We start from the raw sequence: 21,879 nt of genomic DNA on the forward strand, positions 1-21,879 counted from the left end.
TGTGTATTATCCCTGTACTGTGACATCACTGTGTATATTATCCCTGTACTGTGACATCACTGTGTATTATCCCTGTACTGTGACATCACTGTGTATTATCCCTGTACTGTGACATCACTGTGTATTATCCCTGTACTGTGACATCACTGTGTGTATTATCACTGTACTGTGACATTACTGTGTGTATTATCCCTGTACTGTGACATCACTGTGTATTATCCCTGTACTGTGACATCACTGTGTATATTATCCCTGTACTGTGACATCACTGTGTGTATTATCCCTGTACTGTGACATTATTGTGTGTATTATCCCTGTACTTAGACATCACTGTGTTTTATCCCTGTTTTGTGACATCACTGTGTTTTTTATCCCTGTACTGTGACATCACTGTGTGTATTATCCCTGTACTGTGACATCGCTGTATATATTATCCCTGTACTGTGACATCACTGTGTATATTATCCCTGTACTGTGACATCACTGTGTGTATTATTCCTGAACTGTGACATCACTGTGTATTATCCCTGTACTGTGACATCACTGTGTATATCATCCCTGTACTGTGACATCACTGTGTATATTATCCCTGTACTGTGACATCACTGTGTATTATCCCTGTACTGTGACATCACTGTGTGTATTATCCTGTACTGTGACATCACTGTGTGTATTATCCTGTACTGTGACATCACTGTGTGTATTATCCCTGTACTGTGACATTACTGTGTGTATTATCCCTGTACTGTGACATCACTGTGTATATTATCCCTGTACTGTGACATCACTGTGTGTATTATCCCTGTACTGTGACATCATTGTGTATTATCCCTGTACTGTGACATCACTGTGTATATTATCCCTGTACTGTGACATCACTGTGTATATTATCCCTGCACTGTGACATCACTGTGTATTATCCCTGTACTGTGACATCACTGTGTGTATTATCCTGTACTGTGACATCACTGTGTGTATTATCCTGTACTGTGACATCACTGTGTGTATTATCCCTGTACTGTGACATCACTGTGTATTATTCCTGTACTGTGACATCACTGTGTATTATCCCTGTACTATGACATCACTGTGTGTATCATCACTGTACTGTGACATTACTGTGTATTATCCCTGTACTGTGACATCACTGTGTGTATTATCCCTGTACTGTGACATCACTGTGTATTATCCCTGTACTGTGACATCACTGAGTGTATTATCACTGTACTGTGACATCACTGTGTATTATCCCTGTACTGTGACATCACTGTGTATATTATCCCTGTACTGTGACATCACTGTGTGTATTATTCCTGTACTGTGACATCACTGTGTGTTTTATCCCTGTACTGTGACATCACTGTGTATTATCCCTGTACTGTGACATCACTGTGTATATTATCCCTGTACTGTGACATCACTGTGTGTATTATTCCTGAACTGTGACATCACTGTGTATTATCCCTGTACTGTGACATCACTGTGTATTATCCCTGTACTGTGACATCACTGTGTATTATCCCTGTACTGTGACATCACTGTGTATCATCCCTGTACTGTGACATCACTGTGTGTATTATCCCTGTACTGTGACATTACTGTGTATTATCCCTGTACTGTGACATCACTGTGTGTATTATCCCTGTACTTGGACATCACTGTGTACTATCCCTGTACTGTGACATCACTGTGTGTATTATTCCTGTACTGTGACATCACTGTGTATTATCCCTGTACTGTGACATCACTGTATGTATTATCCCTATACTGTGACATCACTGTGTGTATTATCCCTGTACTGTGACATCACTGTGTGTATTATCCCTGTACTGTGACATCACTGTGTATTATCCCTGTACTGTGACACAGGGAGTTGACAATACAGGGATTATAAACCCATTTATGTCACAGTCAAGGGATTATAGAGAAGGTGACAGTACAGGGATAATACACACAGTGATGTCACAGTACAGGGATAATACACACAGTGATGTCACAGTACAGGGATAATATTATTGGCCCCTATGTGCCAATAATAATACTGTGAATTCAAGTAGAGAAAAAAACAGGCATGATCGCACATCCACCACATGCACAGTGATCTAAGGCTTCTCAGCAAAATGTATTAACCACTTGGGGACACAGGGCAGGCAGGTACGCCCGTGGGAATTTTGCTGTCCGACACTGCCCCGGTCCCCCTGAAGGGATAGCAGTGAGGTGGCAGGGTGCCACCCCTCCTATCCCTGCTATTGGTCGCTCAGAAGTGAGTTGTTGCCTAGCAACATTTGGAGGGCGAACTGATCTGTCTGGGAGAACAATGGAAGAAAAAAAGCACACGTGCAGGGGTGGGCCTCCAGCTGCTGTCTGGGCATGCTGGGATTTGAAGTTTTGCAACATCTGGAGGGCCACAGTTTCACTGTGCGGTGGTCTCTAAACTGTGGTCCCCCAAATGTTGCATAACTACAACTCCCAGCATGCACGAACAGCAAACTGTCTTGGCATACAGGGAGCTGTAGTTGCATGCCTCCAGCTGTTGCATAACTACAACTCCCAGCATGCCCTTTGGCGATCAGTACATGCTGGGAGTTGTAGTTTTTCAACAGCTGGAGGCACACTGGTTGGAAAATAGAGAGTTAGGTAAATGAACCTAACTCAAGGTTTTCCAACCAGTGTGCCTCCAGCTGTTTCAAAAATACAATCCCAGCATGCACGGTCTGTCAGTATACTGTTCAGGGTACATTCACACAGGCAGGGGGTTTACAGTGAGTTTCCTACTTCAAGTTTGAACAGCGGCAAATTTTCCGCCGCAGCTCAAGCTCCTAGCGGGAAACTCACCGTAAACCCCCGCCAGTGCGAATGTACCCTAAAAGCACTTCACAAAATAAAGGGTGAAACACTACATATACACCCCCTTACACTGTCCCTCCCAATAAAAATGTATTGTACGGCACTGTTTCCAAAACGGAGCCTCCAGCTGTTGAAAAACAACAACTCCCAGCATTGCCGGACAGCCACTTACTGTCCAGGCATGCTGGGAGTTTATCAATAGCTGGATGCACGCTGTTTGGGAATCATTGGGGTAGAATATTTTTGCTAGCAGAGGCAATTGTAACGCTTGCATCCGAATCCACCCCTATGCAAATCCCTAACTTAGGCCTCAAATGCGCATGGCGCTCTCTCAATTCGGAGCCCTGTTGTATTTCAAGGAAACAGTTTAGGGCCATATATGGGGTATTTCCGTACTCAGGAGAAATTGCGTTACAAATTTTGGGAGTCTTTTTCTCCTATGAAAAGGAAAAGTTGGGGGCTACACCAGCCTGTTAGTGTAGTGTTTCCCCATACTTTTCATTTTCACAAGTGATTAAAGGAAAAAAAGACCCCCAAAATTTGTAACGCAATACCCCATATGTGGACGTAAAATTCTCTGAGGGCGCACAACAAGGCTCAGGAGTGAGAGCGCACTATGTACATTTTAGGCCTAAATTGGTGATTTGCACAGGGGTGGCTCATCTTACAGCGGTTCTGATATAAACACAAAAAAATGAATACCTACATGTGACCCCGTTTTGGAAACTACACCCCTCACGGAATTTAGCAAGGATTATAGTGAGCCTTAACGACCCACAGGTGTTTGACAAATTTTCATTAAATTTGGATGTGAACATGAAAAAAAAAGAAAGAAAAAATGTTTTCACAAAAATGCTGGTGATACCCTACATTTTTCATTTTCACAAGGTAAAATAGGAAAAAAGCCCCCCAAAATTTGGAACCCCGTTTCTTCGTATGGAAATATGCCCTATGCGGATGTAAACTGCTTTACGGGTGCACTACAAGGAGCGCCATTGGGCTTTTGGAGGCCATGTGTGTTTACAAAGCCCCCATGGTGCCAGAACAGTGGACCCCCTCCACATGTGACCCCATTTTGGAAACTACACCCCTCACAGAACGTAACAAGGGGTGCAGTGAGCATTTACACCCCACAGGTGTCTGACAGATTTTTGGAACAGTGATCCGTGAAAATGAGAAATAAAATTTTCATTTGCACAGCCCACTGTTCCAAAGATCTGGGGTATAGATTCCAAAATAGGGTCCCATTTGGGGGGGTTCCACTGTTCTCAATGGCCGCTCCTTCTCTTCTGAACCCTGTAGTTCGCCCACAGAGCATTTCCATTGTGTCACAAATTTTTTTTTTTGGGGGGGGGGGGGCATTTTCTCCTATTACCCCTTGTGAAAATGAAAAATTTGGGGTAACACCAGCATTTTAGTGAAAAAAAATAAAAATTTTCATTTTCACGTCCTAATTTAGCAAAAATTCATCAAACACCTGTGAGGTGTTAAGGCTCACTGTACCCCTTGTTATGTTCCTTGATGGGTGTAGTTTCCAAAATAGTAGGCCATGTTTTTTTTTTTGCTGTTCTGGCACCATAGGGGCTTCCTATATGTGACATGCCCTCAAAAACCATTTCAGCAAAATTCACTCTCCAAAATTCCATTGTCGCTCCTTCTCTTCTGAGCCCTTTACATCCACATATGAGGTATTTCCTTAATCGAGAGAGATTGGTTTACAAATTTTGGTGGGATTTCTCTCCATTTACCCCTTGTAGAAATTAAAAAAATGGCTCTACAACAACATATGATTGTAAAAAATGAAGATTTAGAATTTTCTCCTTGACTAGAATATGTCACGAAAAAACTATCTCTGAATTAGAATAAAAGGTAAAAGCATCCCAAAAAAAAAACATTGCAAAAAAGGATTGAGTCCTTAAGGTAAAAATGGTCTGAGTCCCTAAGGATTTAAACTAATAGGTCGTTAGTGTACTTAATGATCATGAAGTGCAAGCCCGCTAGCCACATCACGACCACATTTAGTATAATACTGGTCTCTTGTAGGGCAGATGTGCTTTGGGGCCCCTTTAGGCACCAGGACCTTGGAGCGACTGCTACCTTTGCACCCCCTGTAGCTCCGCCCCTGTCTCTAGCAGCTATGTTCAGTTTCTGCACCCAGGTGCTGGATAAGGGGATGACAATTTAAAGTGTACTTAGAATCCGCCCTTAAGTGTCTGAAGCCAAACCAGTTGGGCAGAACAGAGGAACCACACCTGTTGCTTTGTGACAAGCTATCAGTGAGGTTATTAAAGGGGTTCTCCGGTGCTTACACATCTTTACCCCTATGAACAGGAGGGGATAAGATGCCTGATCGCGGGAGTCCCGCCGCTGGGGACCCCCGGGATCATGCACGCGGCACCCCGTTTGTAATCAGCGTGATAGCTGTCACGTCCCCTCCCGTAGGCTTGCATTGAGGGGCGGAGCGTGACCTCACACAGGGGCAGAGGTGTGACGTCACACGCCGCCGGCCCGGTGGTTGCCTGTAATCAGACCTACAGAATTAAGCAAAAGTTATTTAGGATAAACAGTGAACAATGGACTTTTCTGATGATGGATTTTATGGTGCTCTGTTTAAAGCTTGGGATATTTTTTAATAACTTAACCCTGCTTTGTAGTTGTCCATAACATTATCCCTCACCTGTTTGGTGAGCTCCTTGGTCTTCATGCTGCTGTTTGTCCAGTAATGCTCTCTAACAAACACTAAAGGTGTATTGTTTATAGAGACTGAATAAATGGTATGTTATATGCAGGTCACAATATGGCTGCTTGATGATATAATAGGCTTTCATAAAACATATCTGATATCACAAAGAGGCACATGGATGTGCAAAAAAGCAACTATCCACTGAATAAAGTGCAAAGATAAATGGTAGTGTGGTGACGGGGTGGTGCTGATGATAGTGTAGGGTCTATTGGTGTTAACCCTTAAATGTTGTGACGCCAGGGCCCGGTTTCCTCAATGTAATGGTCCTACTGCCAACCGTCCCACAAACGGCAGGGAGAAATAACGGAATGTCCACAGCTGATTTTATGAAGTAAACTTGAAGTAACTTTACTGTATATTTTATGCAACGGCATGTAACACAACAGTCTTTTGAGAGAGAGAACCGTGGTACAGATTCCTTACAGGTTTGCTGGGACTCCGGAATCAATGAGCTTTGATGCTAGCCACTGTGCTACTATTTTTAGGAGATTTTGAGTTTCTAATAGTCACACAGGATTCAGTAGTTTGAGCTTAGAGTAACTCACGTTTTGTGGCTGTGGATTCTTAGGCTTTGGGCCTAGCTTGAATTGATGATTTTTGCTGAGATTAGTGCTGCTTGCTAGTCCGGCAGGAAGAGAGACAATTTAGTGGCAGCAGCCCCTTATATATTAAGAGGGCGGGACAAAACTCATTGGTCAGCATAACCTGTTAGTCCGGACCCAGCGAACTCTGGGTATCACATGACCCAAAGATCCTTAAACCATAGGCATGTGACCTCTAAGGTCCTATACAAAGGTATTCCTATACCACATATTAAATATACATATCTATTCATTAAACACCATTTATATGAGGCGACTAGGGGTTAGTCCTTCAGGAGAGCCCTATTGACATGGAGGGACTTTGGCTGATACCACAGTAGTAAAGTGCCTTGTGGCAACCAAGATAAACCATGCTCAATGATAATTAAGTATTACCAGTGCGGGGACCTAGATGGCGCCACTGCAACATGCGTTTCAGATAGTCATCTTCGCCTGGGACCTCCCAAGACGAAGGTGATGTGCCAAAATGGGCATTGGAGTGTTGCCATCCTTCTCCCCATACTGGTAATACTTCATTATCACTGAGCACAGTTTATATTGGTTGCTTGTAGCTTTTATTATTATAATATATATAAATATATATATATATATATATATATATATTAATTTCTTTACTTTTGGCACAAGGCACTTCACTTAACTACCATTCATCTTTGCACTTTATTCAGTGAATAGTTGCTTTTTTTGCATATCCATGTGCCTCTTTGTGCTAGCAGATATGTTTTATTAAAGCCTACTATATCATCAAACAGCCAAATTGTGACCTGCATATTACTACCATTTATATACTTGCTTTTAACCCCTTAAGGACACATGACGTACTGGAACGTTATGTGTCCACTCCCGATCTATAACGCGGGGCCACGGCGTGGCCCCGCGTCATAGCGGGTCGGGCCCGGCCTCTAACAACGGCCGGGACCCGTGGCTAATAGCGCGCGGCATTGATCGCTGTGCCGCGCGCTATTAACCCTTTAGACGCGGCGTTCAAAGTTGAACGCCGCGTCTAAAGTGAAACCGAAAGCATCCCGGCTAGCTCAGTGGGCTGTTCGGGATAGCCGCGGTGAAATCGCGGCATCCCGAACAGCTGACAGGACAGCGGGAGGGCCCCTACCTGCCTCCTCGCTGTCCGATCGCCGAATGACTGCTCAGTGCCTGAGATCCAGGCATGAGCAGTCATCCGGCAGAATCGTTGATCACTGGTTTCTTATGAGAAACCAGTGATCAACATAGAAGATCAGTGTGTGCAGTGTTATAGGTCCCTATGGGACCTATAACACTGCAAAAAAAAAGTGAAAAAAAAAAGTGAATAAACATCATTTAACTCCTCCCCTATTAAAAGTTTGAATCACCCCCCTTTTCCAATAAAAAAAAAAACACAGTGTAAATAAAAATAAAAATAAACATATGTGGTATCACCGCGTGCGGAAATGTCCGAATTATAAAAATATATCATTAATTAAACCGCTCGGTCAATGGCGTGCGCGCAAAAAAATTCCAAAGTCCAAAATAGTGCATTTTTGGTCACTTTTTATATCATTTAAAAATGAATAAAAAGTGATCAATAAGTCCTATCAATGCAAAAATGGTACCATTAAAAACTTCAGATCACGGCGCAAAAAATGAGCCCTCATACCGCCCCATACACGGAAAGATAAAAAAGTTATAGGGGTCAGAAGATGACAATTTTAAACGTATTAATTTTCCTGCATGTAGTTATGATTTTTTCCAGAAGTCCGACAAAATCAAACCTATATAAGTAGGGTATCATTTTAATCGTATGGACCTACAGAATACATATCAGGTGTCATTTTTACCGAAAAATGTACTACGTAGAAACGGAAGCCCCCAAAAGTTACAAAACAGCGTTTTTTTTTTCAATTTTGTCGCACAATGATTTTTTTTCCCGCTTCACCATAGATTTTTGGGCAAAATGACTGACGTCATTACAAAGTAGAATTGGTGGCGCAAAAAATAAGCCATCATATGGATTTTTAGGTGTAAATTTGAAAGAGTTATGATTTTTTAAAGGCAAGGAGCAAAAAACGAAAATGCAAAAACGGAAAAACCTCCGGTCCTTAAGGGGTTAAGTGGGGTATCTGGTGATGTCGCCTCAGTTTTTGATGTCTTTGTTTCTCCTTGCATTTACTATTTCTTATGATTTTTCATGATTTTTTTATATCTATTTTCAATAAAGTTTACCATTTTTTTATGGTTATTTTCATGAAAAGTGGCTCCTTTTTCTTTCTTGGGTTGTGCATGACAAAATGTAGAAATGTCCATGGGCGTAAAAACTTAAGTATATGTATGCCAAAAAGATGCCACTGAAAAGTTCAACCAGTCCTACAAAAAAACAACAAAAAAAACAAAAAACAAGGCATTTGCATATTTATGAGATTAAACGAAGAACATTTCAGGTTAGTTTTGATCGTGAACTGGTTGTTATGAGCAACAACACATTTTTCTCTTTTATACACCTTAATGGGCTCCAGAATGTTATTGAACTTTGAGTCTCTTCCCTGCACCGGGAAACATATCAGCATAGATGAAGTTCTGCTATTGTTACCGGCTCAGATTTCAGCTTTATGCCAAGGTCTTGTATTTCTGATATTCGCTTTTCAAGGGCGATCAAATAATACGGTGAACACTCAGCAAATCATCCATAAATGTGAGTTTCCTTTACATGTTTGTGCTACGGAGGACAGATTCAGTTTAAGTAGGATTTATAGATAAGACTGTGCTCACATCTGCATTGAGAATTATGCTTTTCTGCACAGTCATAAGAGCAGAAAAATTGAATTAAATGTGCACTGTCAAAACCAAAAACTTTTTATATGTTGTACATCATGGAAAAAAACACTAACATAATACTTCATAAAATAATGTTATTTCAATTTTATAGAAATCCTGGCTTATAAAAAAATAAGACCACTAGGGGTCCCCATATTATCCAGAAAATAATCCTGTCCGCCTGCAGCATCATCTTTGTCCCAGCTGAAGAACAGGCTGGGACAAAGTCCAGTAAGTGAGGGCTGGACTAGTACTCCTCTGTGCTTACTCCTGTCCTTTCTGTCAGACTCCTGTCTGAAAACAGAGAGGAGGGGATTACAGAGCAGCCTGCAGTGATTGGATGAAAATACACAGCACAGCACAGCAGACTCAGGGAGGAAGTAAATGCTTGGTGAGTGAGGGCAGGCTCAGTGCTTTCCTCCGACATGCCTCTGGAGATAATTGCCCTCTCAGCATGGACTGGAGATAGTCTTGGGTGAAAATCTCCTGAACACCGCACTGAGCTGTTATTACTGTGATCCAACTCAGGTCTGATTCAGGTAAAATTGTAGCACCCAGCACTGTACTTGCTTATAGTAGGCTTTAATTTGAACAGGTAGTTGACTAGGCCTAAACTATTTATGACAGTGCCTAGCAGTATAAACATTGACTAAACAGGTCTATGCAGCATGAAGTCAGACTCAACTGACTTTGTTTCAGCCCTCCGGGCAAAGAGGCTTGGTCTTTGGAGACAACTCCTTCAGCCTTCTAGTAGCTTCTACATAGAAACTCATTGAGGTGAGTCATGTGATTATTTATTTATACATCCTTACACACAAATACAGCTCTCCAGTGATGGCCGCAAAGAGTAGAATATTAACCCTTACACAGCCACAATACTTCAGTGTATGCAGTCATTGAATTATAACAAAGAAAATTAAAGGTTTGCCAGAAAATATAGATTTTATTTAACGACAGGAGGCGAGTAATATAATGCATTTCTTCCTCTTTACTAACTCCCAGCAGCGAAACAGTTAATACACGAAAGTTAATACACTTTATTTGACAACCAAACATGAGTGAGGAAGAGTATCCAATCAAAATGTGGGATAGTTCATAAAAGGTCTGTAATCAGTGAACACTTCCTTCTTTCTCGATGAGATATCTGCTAGTAAATAAACTGTAAGTAGAACTGTATAGACATGATGAACGGAAGTAATTAACAGTTTCTTCTTTCTCCAAGGATGAAGATTGAAAGGATGACGATGACACCTGGAACTTGAAGAAATTTTGATTGCAGAGAGGACCACCAATCCGGACATCGTATCAGGTAAGTGGATCTAAAAGGCTGATATAGAAAATATATGAATAGTAGTTTGTTGGGAAATTAGTGAGGGATATTACTCGCCCCCTATCGTTAATAAAATCAATATTTTCCATTATAATTACTAGGAAAATCTTTAATTTTATTTCCGACAGGAGGCTCCTACTTCCAATATAATGCAAGTTTAAAGCTAATTGATTATCAGTATCATAACATAGACATAGAGACATGAGATTCTGGTCTATAATAAAAAGCTCTAAAAGTAGATTCTGTAGACCAATCTGCGGCTTTCAGAACATCAGAAAGGGATCCCCCGATTGAATAGCTTTAGTAGAAGCAGCTCCTCTGGTTGAGTAAGTGCCAAACTGAGATATGTCAATACCTGCTAGGGCCATAGTCTGTCTAACCCATCTGGAAAGAGTAGGGAAAGATACTGGAAGGTGAGGTTTGCAGTAGGAAATAAGAAGTTGCGAAGAATTAGGGGATCGAATTGAAGAAATCTAGAATTCATAAGACTGAAGAAATCTAACTACACAAAGTTTAGAGTGTTGAAGGAAAAAAGAATAGAAAACTGAATCTGTATTGATTTAGTTCGACGAGAGATGGTGAAGGGGACACCTTGAAGGGTAAAAGATCTATGTGATATATCTAGGGCCCTAACATCCAAAATCCGCTTAATAGAGATTAAGCATAAAAGAACTGCCAATTTATAGGACAGGAATTTTAAGGATAAGAAATTATTATCTTCCCAAGAAGAAAAAAGATTAAAGATGAGAGAAACGTCCCAAGTAGATTGATATTTAGCACGAGGAGGTCTACAAAAATGTATTCCTTTGAGAAGTCTACAAACGAGACAGTGTTTTCCTACGGGGAGTGAATCAACTAGTTTGTGTTCTGAAGAAATAGCTGAGCGATATAGGTTGATGGTTCTACAGGCTTTACCTGAATCAAATGCTTTAGATAAGTAGTTCAGGATATGTGAGATAGATGTATTATTGGGATCCAGATGTCGTTGAGAGCACCAATGAACCCAAAGTCTGATCTGTAAGCTTTCCTCGTCCCTGGAGCCCAGGCTTCCGAAAGGATGTCTTTAGCAGATTGTGAAATTTCGATGTGAGATGAGAGTGTCCTGATATGAATCAAGCTACTAATAGTATGCCTCCTGAAAGAACTATAGGGTGAGGATTCCCTGAAAGACCTTGAAGGATCAGAGGAGAGGAAGGAAGAAGAATCGGGTAATCTATTAATAGGTTCAGAATTTGAGGGAACCAATCTTGGCATGGCCACCAAGGAGCTATCAAGACTAAAGTCAATTGATGGTTGATTGTCTGGGAAAGACCCTCAGAACCATTGCAAATGGTGGAAACGTGTATAGGGTCTCTGAAGGCCATAACTTAAGAAATGCATCAACTCCCAGATCTGAAGAAGAAGGAGAGTTGGCGGTTCAGACGTGATGCAAAGAGATCTATATAGATGGGACCCCAATGAGAATTGAGGGAATTAAACATCTGAGGGTCTAACTTCCAGTCACTGTGGTCTGTAAGGAACTGAGTGTTCCAGTCTGCCACATTGTTGGGAAAGTCAGGTAAGTATTCTGCTTTTAGAATAATATTTTTGTCTAAACAAAAATTCTATAAGTTCTGAGTAAGGTCCAACAAGATCTTTGAAGTTGTACCTCCTAATTAGTTAATATATTGGACAGCAGGAATATTGTCCATATGTAGTAAGATACAGCAATACGATCTGTACTTTGCAAAACTCTTGATGGCAAAGAAACCGGCTAATAATTCCAAACAATTGTTGTAAAGAAGTTTTTCTTCTTCTGACCATTTGCCACCTGTTGACTGAGCTCTGCAGCAGGCTCCCCAAGCTAAAAGGCTGGCATCGGATTCTATAATCAATTGAAACAATTGAAAATTGTCTTGCCATTCCAAAGTTGGATATGATGAAGCAACCAAAGGAGTTCTTCTCTGGCTTCTGGATAGAGTTGGACTATGTCTGAATAGGATAAACGTTCTCTGAGGTGTTGGATTTTGAGGCATTGTAGAGCCCTGTAATGTAGTGGACCCGGAATTATGGCTTGTATTGATGTGGACAGTAGTCCTACAATGCGAGCAATAGTTCTCAGAGATATTTGTTGTTTGTTGAGAACAGACTTATCTAATTTCCAATCAGTTGTAATTTCTTGATAGGTAGACTTAAGTTTGTTAGCTGAGTGTTAACAGTAAAACCTAGGAATTCTACTTCCCTTGAAGGGGTCAATACAGATTTTTTCAGGTTGATTGAAAAACCTAGACTGGTCAAAAAAGATAGAGTCCGCTGGAGATGACAATTAAGAAGAGTCTGGGATTGAGCCATAATGAGGATATTGTCTAAATATATAATGAGGTGTACACCTCTGCTCCTGAGTAGGGATACCACTGGTTTCAGTAACTTGGTGAAGCACCAAGGGGCAGATGAAAAGCCGAATGGAAGGCAAGTGAACTGCCATTGCCATTTTCCAAAAGAATTGGAGATAATGTTGGTGAGAAGAGTGAATTTGTACTGTGAGATAGGCATCTTTCAGGTCTACTTTTACTAACCAGTCGTTTTGGATTAAAAGATCCCAAAGAAGATGGATTTCTTCCATCTTGAAATGATGGTATGTCAATGACCGCCATCTTTTTTCTTCACCAGGAAAAGATTGCTGACAAAGCCTGTAATGTGAAGTGGGGCTAGAATAATGGCACCTTTTGATAAAAGATCTCTTCTTTCTGAATCTATACATTTTTCGTGTAGAATTGAAAAACGAATTGGAAGAGGGAAAGAAGAACTGGAGGAGATATAAATTCTATCATGTAACCTGAGACTGTATTGAGAATCCAGGAATTCAATGTTATGGACTCCCATATGTGAACATAATGTTTGAGTCTTCCTCCTAGAGGAAGAAGGGAAGAAAATAGAGGGATTAAATTTACCTGTAGAAGGTCTGGTATAACCACAACCTCCTCTGGGTCTCCAGGATCTTGATCTATTGGGGAAGAATGGTGTTGGTTAGAATGAAGGGGTAGTGAATGTTGATGTTATCTGAATTGAAGGAGCCTCTGGAATAGCCTTTGAAGGAGGCGAAGTGGCTGAGAAATTGTCTCTGACTTTTCCCAGCCCTCCCAAAAACCTTAGGGGCAAAGAATTTATGAAGAGAGGTTTGTGCTTTGTCCAGAGATGTAAAAATTCCAACAAATTTTCAGTTTTCTTTAATAAAGCTCCAAAAACGTAAAACGTAAAGCTAAGACAAAAGCTAAACCTGATACATAAGGTTATAAAAGTCTTTATAAAATGATACTTAATCTTTTAGCGGAAATGCCATCTTGGTGCATCATAATTTCTGCATCCAATATATAGAACAGAAGACTTTACGAGGCCTTCGGGAACATGGGAGATTGATTTTCAACCTGGAGTATCCAAAATATTTAGACTTATATAGCATACCGATATCTTTGTTGCTTTTTTGAGCCCCAAAGCCTTTACATAGCCAAGGAGTTATATGTTAGGGTGCGTTCACACGGCCGTCTGTCCCCATTTTTTTATCCCCGTTTTGGTTCCGTTCTTGCAGACTGTAAACGGATTAAAAACGGTTTTAAAAAAATCCCATTCATGTCAATTGGATTTTTTTACAATCCGTTTACATCCGTTTGTAACCCTCTGCACTCATTTCTGTTTTTTTGAAGACAGAAAAAGCAGCACATCAAAAAAATGGAAGAAAAAACGGATACAGTAAATTTAACATTGAAGTCTATGGAAAACGGATGAGCATTTAATGTCATTCGTTTGCATCTGTTTTTTTTTATCTGTTTTTACTTCTGAGCATGCTCAGAAAAAAAAATATTTTTGGGGGTTTATTAACTGAATAATAACGGTTCCAAACGGATATATACGGATAACATTAGTTTGTATCTGTTATTGTCCGTTTTTTTTAAAGTCCGTTTTTATTTTTGACGGGAGAAGAATGGGACGGGTCTAGACAGCCGTGTGAACGCAGCCTTAAACATATGTCCACCTGCAGCCACCACTTGGGAGAATACACGGAAGGCGAATGTTTCAAAACTGGTTAAATTGATACATTTATACGGAACATGGCTTCCACAATTTCTTTGGTGGATCTTAACAAGGACCCTTATAATCCCCTATGTGGATATTCCAGCTAAATTTTTTATTCTTTCATTATGTCCGGGCTACCGCAATTAAAATAAATAAACATTGACTTACCTCCCCCTTTGCCGCTGTTCTCACTGTCCCGTTCTCTGTGTGATCTTCTTCCTGCTTCTGGGGCCCGACACGTCACAATGCCGCTTAGCTAATTGCTGGCTGCAGCGGTGCTCCACCTTGGCTGGTGATAGGCTGAGTGGCAGTGTTAAAAATTATGCAATGCAGTATTTTTCAATACACAATATCAATCAAGGTATATTTCAATATTATTTACAGCGCACAATTCACGTATTGAATATATATTTGTTGGGGGCTAATTGGGGTGTTGTACGCTGGCTATTGTGATGGTGACAAATAGACAGTTTGTGATGCCAGGGTAGCATTAACCACCACGCTCCAAGGATTCAGCAGCTCTCCTGGGCCAAGCACTGGGCAATAAAGACACCAGGTGCAGGGTTACGGAAAACTGCCTTTTATTGATGTGAGGATAGATGTTATAATCCTTTACAGTACAGATCAGAGCAGGGGAAATGTAACCTTATGGATCCTGTTGTCTTGCTTGGACTTGTAGTACTTTTCACTTGACTGAAATTTAGCTACTGTGTACTTTGGACTTTAGATTTTAGACTTGTGACTTTAAAACCACCCAGGCTGATTTGAGACTAGCTGTAGTGCTTCCCTGGAATTAGCTTACTGCCAGGCTTGGACTGTAGACTTTGGGACCAAGAGTTTCCTGAGGCTTTCTATCTCCTGCTGTCCTTGACTTCCAGACTGGACTTGTGCGGTGGGGCACTTGTAGATGCGTAGTTACAGACTTTGTTATTTCTCCACAGGACTCCTTCAGGTTACCACAGACTTCTCCTTACTCCACTCCACACTGTACCTTAGCTATAACTATCTCCTCCACCCTACACTACTTAAGGCTTTTGCTAGGGGGCCTTCCATTGGGCATCAGGGTCACATGACTCACTCTGCATCATCACTCCTTAAAGGGGTACTCCAGTGGAAAACAATTTTATTTCAAAACAACTGGTGAAAGAAAGTTAACAGATTTGTAAATTACTTCTGTTTCAAAATCTTAATCCTTCCACTACTTATCAGATGCTGTTTACTAAAGAGGAAGTTCTTTTCTTTTATGTCTGACCACAGTGTTCTCTGCTGACCCCTCTTTCCATGTCAGGAACTGTCCAGAGCAGGATAGGTTTGCTATAGGGATTTGCTTGTACTCTGGACAATTCCTGACATTGACAGAGGTGTCAGCAGAGAGCACTGTGGTCAGACAGAAAAGAACTGCCGAAAGAAATACAACTTCCTCTGTAGTATACAGCAGCTGATTAGTAAAGGAAGTATTAAGATTTGAAGTAATTTACAAATCTGTTTAACTTTCTGGCACCAGTTGATTTATAAAAAAAAAAAATGTTTTCCACTCAAATAGCCCTTTAAAGGCATGTTTAACATTTATTAAAGGCAACATAACAAATACAGTGGTCCCTCAACATATGATATTAATTGGTTCCAGGAGAACCATCATATGTTGAAACCATCATATGTCGAGTACATAGTCTATGTAAAAATAGTAATTGGTTCTGGGGCCTCGGAACCATTGTATGTTGAATACATATCTCTATGGGAAACTGACAATTGGTTCTGGGATGACCATTGTATGAGGAGTGTATGGGGAGTGTTTAACAAACCAGGGTGCCTCCAGCTGTTGCACAACTACAACTCCCAGCATGCATGTACAGCCATTGACTGTCTGGGCATGCTGGGAGTTATAGTTTTGCAACAGCTGGAGGCACACTGATAGGGAAACATTGATGTATGGGGTGTATAGTGTGTATATGTATTGTATGTGATGTGTGACATCGCATACAGTACTGTACAGTTCTTTAAATACCTTCAGGCGGGGACAGAATGTCCTCCATTATGATCCTGCCGACTACAGCTCTATAGGAAAGGAAGGGGAGGGCAGCCAGCAGCTCATTGGATGCCTGCAGCAAGATGCTCCAGGCTATTGGCTATAGCTGCACTGGGGGGGCGGGGCTTACACGGAGCTCACAGTGGAAGCCTGCGTGAGTTAGCAGGACAGCATGTGAGTAACAGGAGGCAGAACGGGGCACATTATACAACTATCTGTCATTTGCTGAAGTTGTCAGCGCTGTCAGATAGCTGTTTGTACGATGGCCCCAACACACAGCAGCATCATATGACGAGGCTGCCTTCAACATACGATGGGCTCTGAGAGGCCATCATATGTTGAAATGATCATATGTCGGGGCCATCATAAGTCGGGGGATCACTGTACATTATAAGTCAACATACAGTAAACTACAGTGCAATATAATAAGCACCTTTAGAAGTGGGGCCTAGCACAGGCACCTGAGGCAGCTGAGGATACACCCAGACGATGGATCCACCATTTGGAAGAACAAGGCCTATCAGGAGAAAGCCCAAATTAGTGAGTTAAAGAGGTACTCTGCCCTTAAACATCTTATCCCCTATCCAAAGGAAGTTTTTGGATTGCTTATCTATAAAAATAAAGTATATACATTTTCATAAATAAGTTTAAATTTGTGGACTGCGTGACCCTGGCATTAGCATTAGAAAATAAATATTTAACCCCTTAAGGACATTGAAAATAAATGTAAGTCCTGATGCACTGGGATTTAGCACACCAGGCATCATGCCTGACAGGTCTCGGCTGCTAACAGCAGCCAGGGACCTGCTGGTAATGGTGGACATTAATGTTTCTCGCTGATGTCTGCCATTAACCCCTCAGATGCCGTGATCATTACAGATCACGGCATCTGCGGCAGTGTGGCGCTTCTAAAGGCTGATCCGATCACCCGCGGCACGGCCGCAATGATCAGATCAGCCAAGATGGCGGATGGAGGTCCCCTCACCTGCCTCTGCCTCTCTCCCGGGGTACTCTTCTCTGGTCTGACATCGAGCAGATCAGAGAAGAAGATCACCAATTATAATGATCAAGGCTATGCTCTATGCATAGCACTGAACAGTATTAGCAATCTAATGATTGCTATAAATAGTCCCCTATGAATACATAAAAAGTGTAAAATAAATGTGAAAAAAGTAAAAAAAAATTTGAAAAAACGAAGTGTGAAATACATGTGAAAAAAAGTTTTTAAAAAATTGTGAAAAAGCTCTGTAAAAAAATGTATAAACATATTTAGTATCGCCATGTACATGAATGTCCGAACTATCAAAATATTATTTGAATGATCCCGTACGGTGAAGGGTGTAAACGTAAAAAGAAAAGAAATCCAAAATAACTGCATTTTGGTTACATCATATTAATTAAATAAAATGTGATAAAATAGTCACATGTACGCAAAAGAGGTAACATTAAAAAAAAAACAGATCACAGCAACAAAAATGAGCCCCATATACGTAAAAATGAAAAAGTTATAAGGGGGTCAAAATAGGGCAATTTTAAGTTGTTTTAAAAGCAGTACAATAATAGATAAGCGTGGGTATCATTTTAATCGTATTGACCCACAGAATAAAGAAAACATGTCATTATTACCATAAAGTGTACAGCATAAAAACAAAACCCTCCAAAATTTTTGGTTTCCTTTGCAATTTTCTCACAGAAATAATAATTTTTTGTTTTTTTTCCCGTACATTATATGGTAAACCCAGCGGGAGTGTAGCTGGGATACTTCCTCATGCTAATCTGGCTACATCCAGACTAAACCGGTTTGGCCCCAGCCCTATGGGGAGAGAAGTTAGGAACTCCTCCCTCAACCTTTCTAGACATTTCTACATAGAAGATGACTGAGGTAAATCATGTGACCAATGTTCCACTCATCCGATACAAATGCAATTCACAGATAGTGACAGTAAAGAGTCAAAATGTTAACCTTAGCACATCCATAATACTTCAGAGTATCAGAAATGGCAGTGCAGCAGACAAAGTGTTAATGTGTACAAGGTAGACTCATGGGTGGAGATTTATCAGAACCTGTCTTGAGGAAAGCTGCTGAGTTGCCCATAGCAACCAATCAGATCGCTTCTTTCAATTCTAAAAAGGCCTGTGAAAAATGAAAGAAGCGATCTGATTGGTTGCTATGGGCAACTCAGCTACTTTTCCTCTGGATAGGTTTTGATAAACCCTCCCCCCCATATGATACCCAAATAAAGATACTAATACTTAGAGAGAAACTCCTCATCCACGCATGATATTCTCTACTATACATACTATTACGTACAGTACTTTAGTAGCTGAGACATGGGCACCCGGACACTGCATTGTACCCTAAGTAGATGCAGAAACCTTTCCATGAACCATATCAGTAAAGTAAAAACCAAAATCCTCTCATTACCTTTTGGCCTTACTCGGTTGATTTAAGCTTCTATCCCATTTCTGCAGAAATCCTCTTGTGTTAATATATTGCCTGAAACAGCCATAAATATCTAAGGAGACAAGAAGTATTCTTCTTCCAGACGGGCACTTGTAGAGAAGAACTTTAGAATACACTGTGGTCTATTTAGAACATACAACATGGCGGACACATCATGCTATTATTCTATTAAACATAGTGATTCATTTTTGGAGCCTACAATAAGTATGACACTGTCTAATACCTGTGAAATGTAGAAAAAGAAAAGACTACGTACGTCGCCTCGTGTATTACCCAACAGACAATGGTGATTATACAGTTGTCCCGTATTACAGCCCCTTTAAAATGGCCGCTAACCTTATGGCAGAAAGTTTAGCGCATATCACCTCAAGGTAGAGGTATACTGATGTAGCCTGCTGCTCAGCCGGATGGTCTTCAGGGGTCAGTGAGAGCTGTCCTGTAGTAGCATGCAAAGTAGGTAGGAAAAAAGACCAATGGTTCCAGGCGCTGCAGGCTTAAAGGGGTAGTCCAGTGGTGAAAAACTTATCCCCTATCCTAAGGATAGGGGATAAGTTTGAGATGGCGGGGGGTCCGACCGCTGGGGCCCCCTGCGATCTCTCTGTACGGGGCCCCGGCTCTCCGCCCAGATAGCGGGTGTCGACCCCGGCACGAAGCGGTGGCTGACACGCCCCCTCAATACATCTCAATGGCAGAGCCGGAGATTGCCGAAGGCAGCGCTTCGGCTCTGCCATAGAGTTGTATTGAGGGGGCGTGTCGGCCGCCGCCTCGTGCGGAGGTCGACACGCCCCCTTCCCGCAGGCTGTCGGGGCTCCGTGCAGGAGATCGCAGGGGGCCCCAGCGATCGGACCCCCCGCGATCTGCAACTTATCCCCAGTTGCTCACCACTGAGTCACCACTGGACTACTCCTTTAAGCATCAGAGTCATGGATTTTCTTGTAAAAGATCCACTTGTGGATCACTTTTATTGCATTAAAAAATAATAAAACATATTACAGCAAGGATGACGCATTTCGAGGGCATCCTGCTGATCTGAGGAAGAGGGGGGATACCCTCGAAATGCGTCATCTTGCTGTACAATGTTTTATTATTTTTAAATGCAATAAAAGTGATCCACAAGTGGATCTTTTACAAGAAAATCCGTGACTCTGATGCTTGAGCGCCTGGAACCATTGGTCTTTTTTCCTACCTACTTTGCACACTGTCTAATACTGTCATTCCTTCTGTAAAAGGACACTACTGTGACCCAACTGCAGTGTCCTGACATCCAACATTCTGTTGCAATCTAAAAGAACTCAGATCCCGGGTGTGTAACCCCTTAGGTGCCTTGGTTGGGAATCACTGCACTAAAAACTACTCCCCTATGTTGTGCAGAATGCACAAGGGGTACTCCGGTGGAAAACATTTTTTTTTTTTTTTTTAAATAACCGGTGCCAGAAAGTTAAACAGATTTGTAAATGACTTCTATTTTAAAATCTTAACCCCTCCAGTACTTATCAGCTGCTGTATGCTCCAAAGGAAGTTCTTTTCTTTTTGAATTTCTTTTCTGTCTGACCACAGTGCTCTCTGCTGACACCTCTGTCCATTTTAGGAACTGTCCAGAGCAGGAGAAAATCCGCATAGAAAACCTATCCTGCTCTGGACAGTTCTTGACATGGACAGAGGTGTCAGCAGAGAGCACTGTGATCAGATAGAAAAGGAATAGCGTTAGGTGTCCAGTCCTACAGCTCAGTTACACTAGAAAACCCACTTAGTAGGACACTGCATGAGTGACTTGAGGTTACAAAGGTGACTTTCACTGGCCATGTTAGATGTCCACATGCCCAATCCTTTATCCCTACAGGAGATAAGCTGTTGTCCGAGGATCCTGGTAGCCGCTTTTTTTCCTTTCTCACTCTCTCTATAAAGCAGACATTCATTACCTTCAATAATCCCAGTGTTACATTGCATCTGCCAATAAAGAATTCTAGTTTTGCTTTTACAGTTCTGCATGAAGTGTAGTAAACTTGCTTCATTTCCAAAGAAAACAATTACATTCCATGGTTCGCACCCTGTCAGTGCCGTCAGTCTCCTTGGCGCACAGCAGTTGGCATTATGTGGCTTAGTGCAGTTGCGCTGTCGACATGAATTTGTCAGGTTATATCTGGATGGCTATGGGGTAATGCATATTTATTGTAGCAAGAGTCAATAGACAATTAGCGTAGACTGGGGCTGCCTATTAAATGTGGCAGGGACTGCCTCTCTACTAGGTAAAGGTTGTTCTGTTGTAACTTTGCATCTGTTATATTTACCCTGAGCTCAGGTTGTAATGTCAGAATTGTATTGTTTTCAAAGAAATTATGATATCTTCAGTACTGAGATCGTCTATGTAGAGCAGTGGTCTCCAAACTGTGGCCCTCCAGATGTTGCAAAACTACAAATCCCAGCATGCCTGGACAGCCGTTGGCTGTCCAGGCATGCTGGGAGTTGTAGTTTTGCAAAATCTGGAGGGTCACAGTTTGGGGACCACTGATGTAGAGCAATGACTCTCAACTAGTGAGTGCCGTGAGTGTTGGGGAACATGGTACTGGACGAGCTAGGAATCCTGTGGCGCTTATCACAGTACCTCACACTTAGGCTGCATTCACACTTCGTTTTTACATTACGGGTGCTGGATCCGGCTGGGGTACGCGAGAGCCCGATTTGCCCTTCCCCCAGCCGGATCCGGATCCGGCTGAACTCCATTTACTTTAATGAGACAACCAGAGTCAAACGGTGACTCCGGTCGGCTCATTTTTGACCCATATTCGGTTTTGTGACTGAACCTAAAACCGTAGTATACTACGGTTATAGGTCCGGCCAGGAAACTGCATACGGGACAAAAATGAGCCGACTGGAGTCACCGTTTCACTCCGGTCGTCTCATTAAAGTAAATGGAGTTCAGCACTGGTCTGTCTGGGGTACGGGAGAGCCCGGTTTGCCCCTCCCCCAGCCGGATCCAGCACCTGTAATGTAAAATGAAGTGTGAATGCAGCCTTAATCCTATTGTATCAG

General features: G+C 41.7%; 1 long non-coding RNA gene across 1 annotated transcript; it reads right to left on the minus strand.

Annotated features, from left to right (window-relative positions):
* Nucleotides 1-10,030: 10,030 nt before the first annotated feature.
* On the minus strand, nt 10,031-18,442 carry LOC130281636 (uncharacterized). The gene is made up of 4 exons (XR_008846063.1): nt 18,349-18,442; nt 16,819-16,902; nt 14,528-14,659; nt 10,031-10,306 (listed from the first exon to the last, which is right to left on the minus strand). It is a non-coding gene; the product is annotated as an uncharacterized LOC130281636 (long non-coding RNA).
* Between the last annotated feature and the right edge of the window lie 3,437 nt (nt 18,443-21,879).

The sequence above is a fragment of the Hyla sarda genome, chromosome 7 (genome assembly GCF_029499605.1).
Source record: "Hyla sarda isolate aHylSar1 chromosome 7, aHylSar1.hap1, whole genome shotgun sequence".
Classification (NCBI taxonomy): domain Eukaryota; kingdom Metazoa; phylum Chordata; class Amphibia; order Anura; family Hylidae; genus Hyla; species Hyla sarda.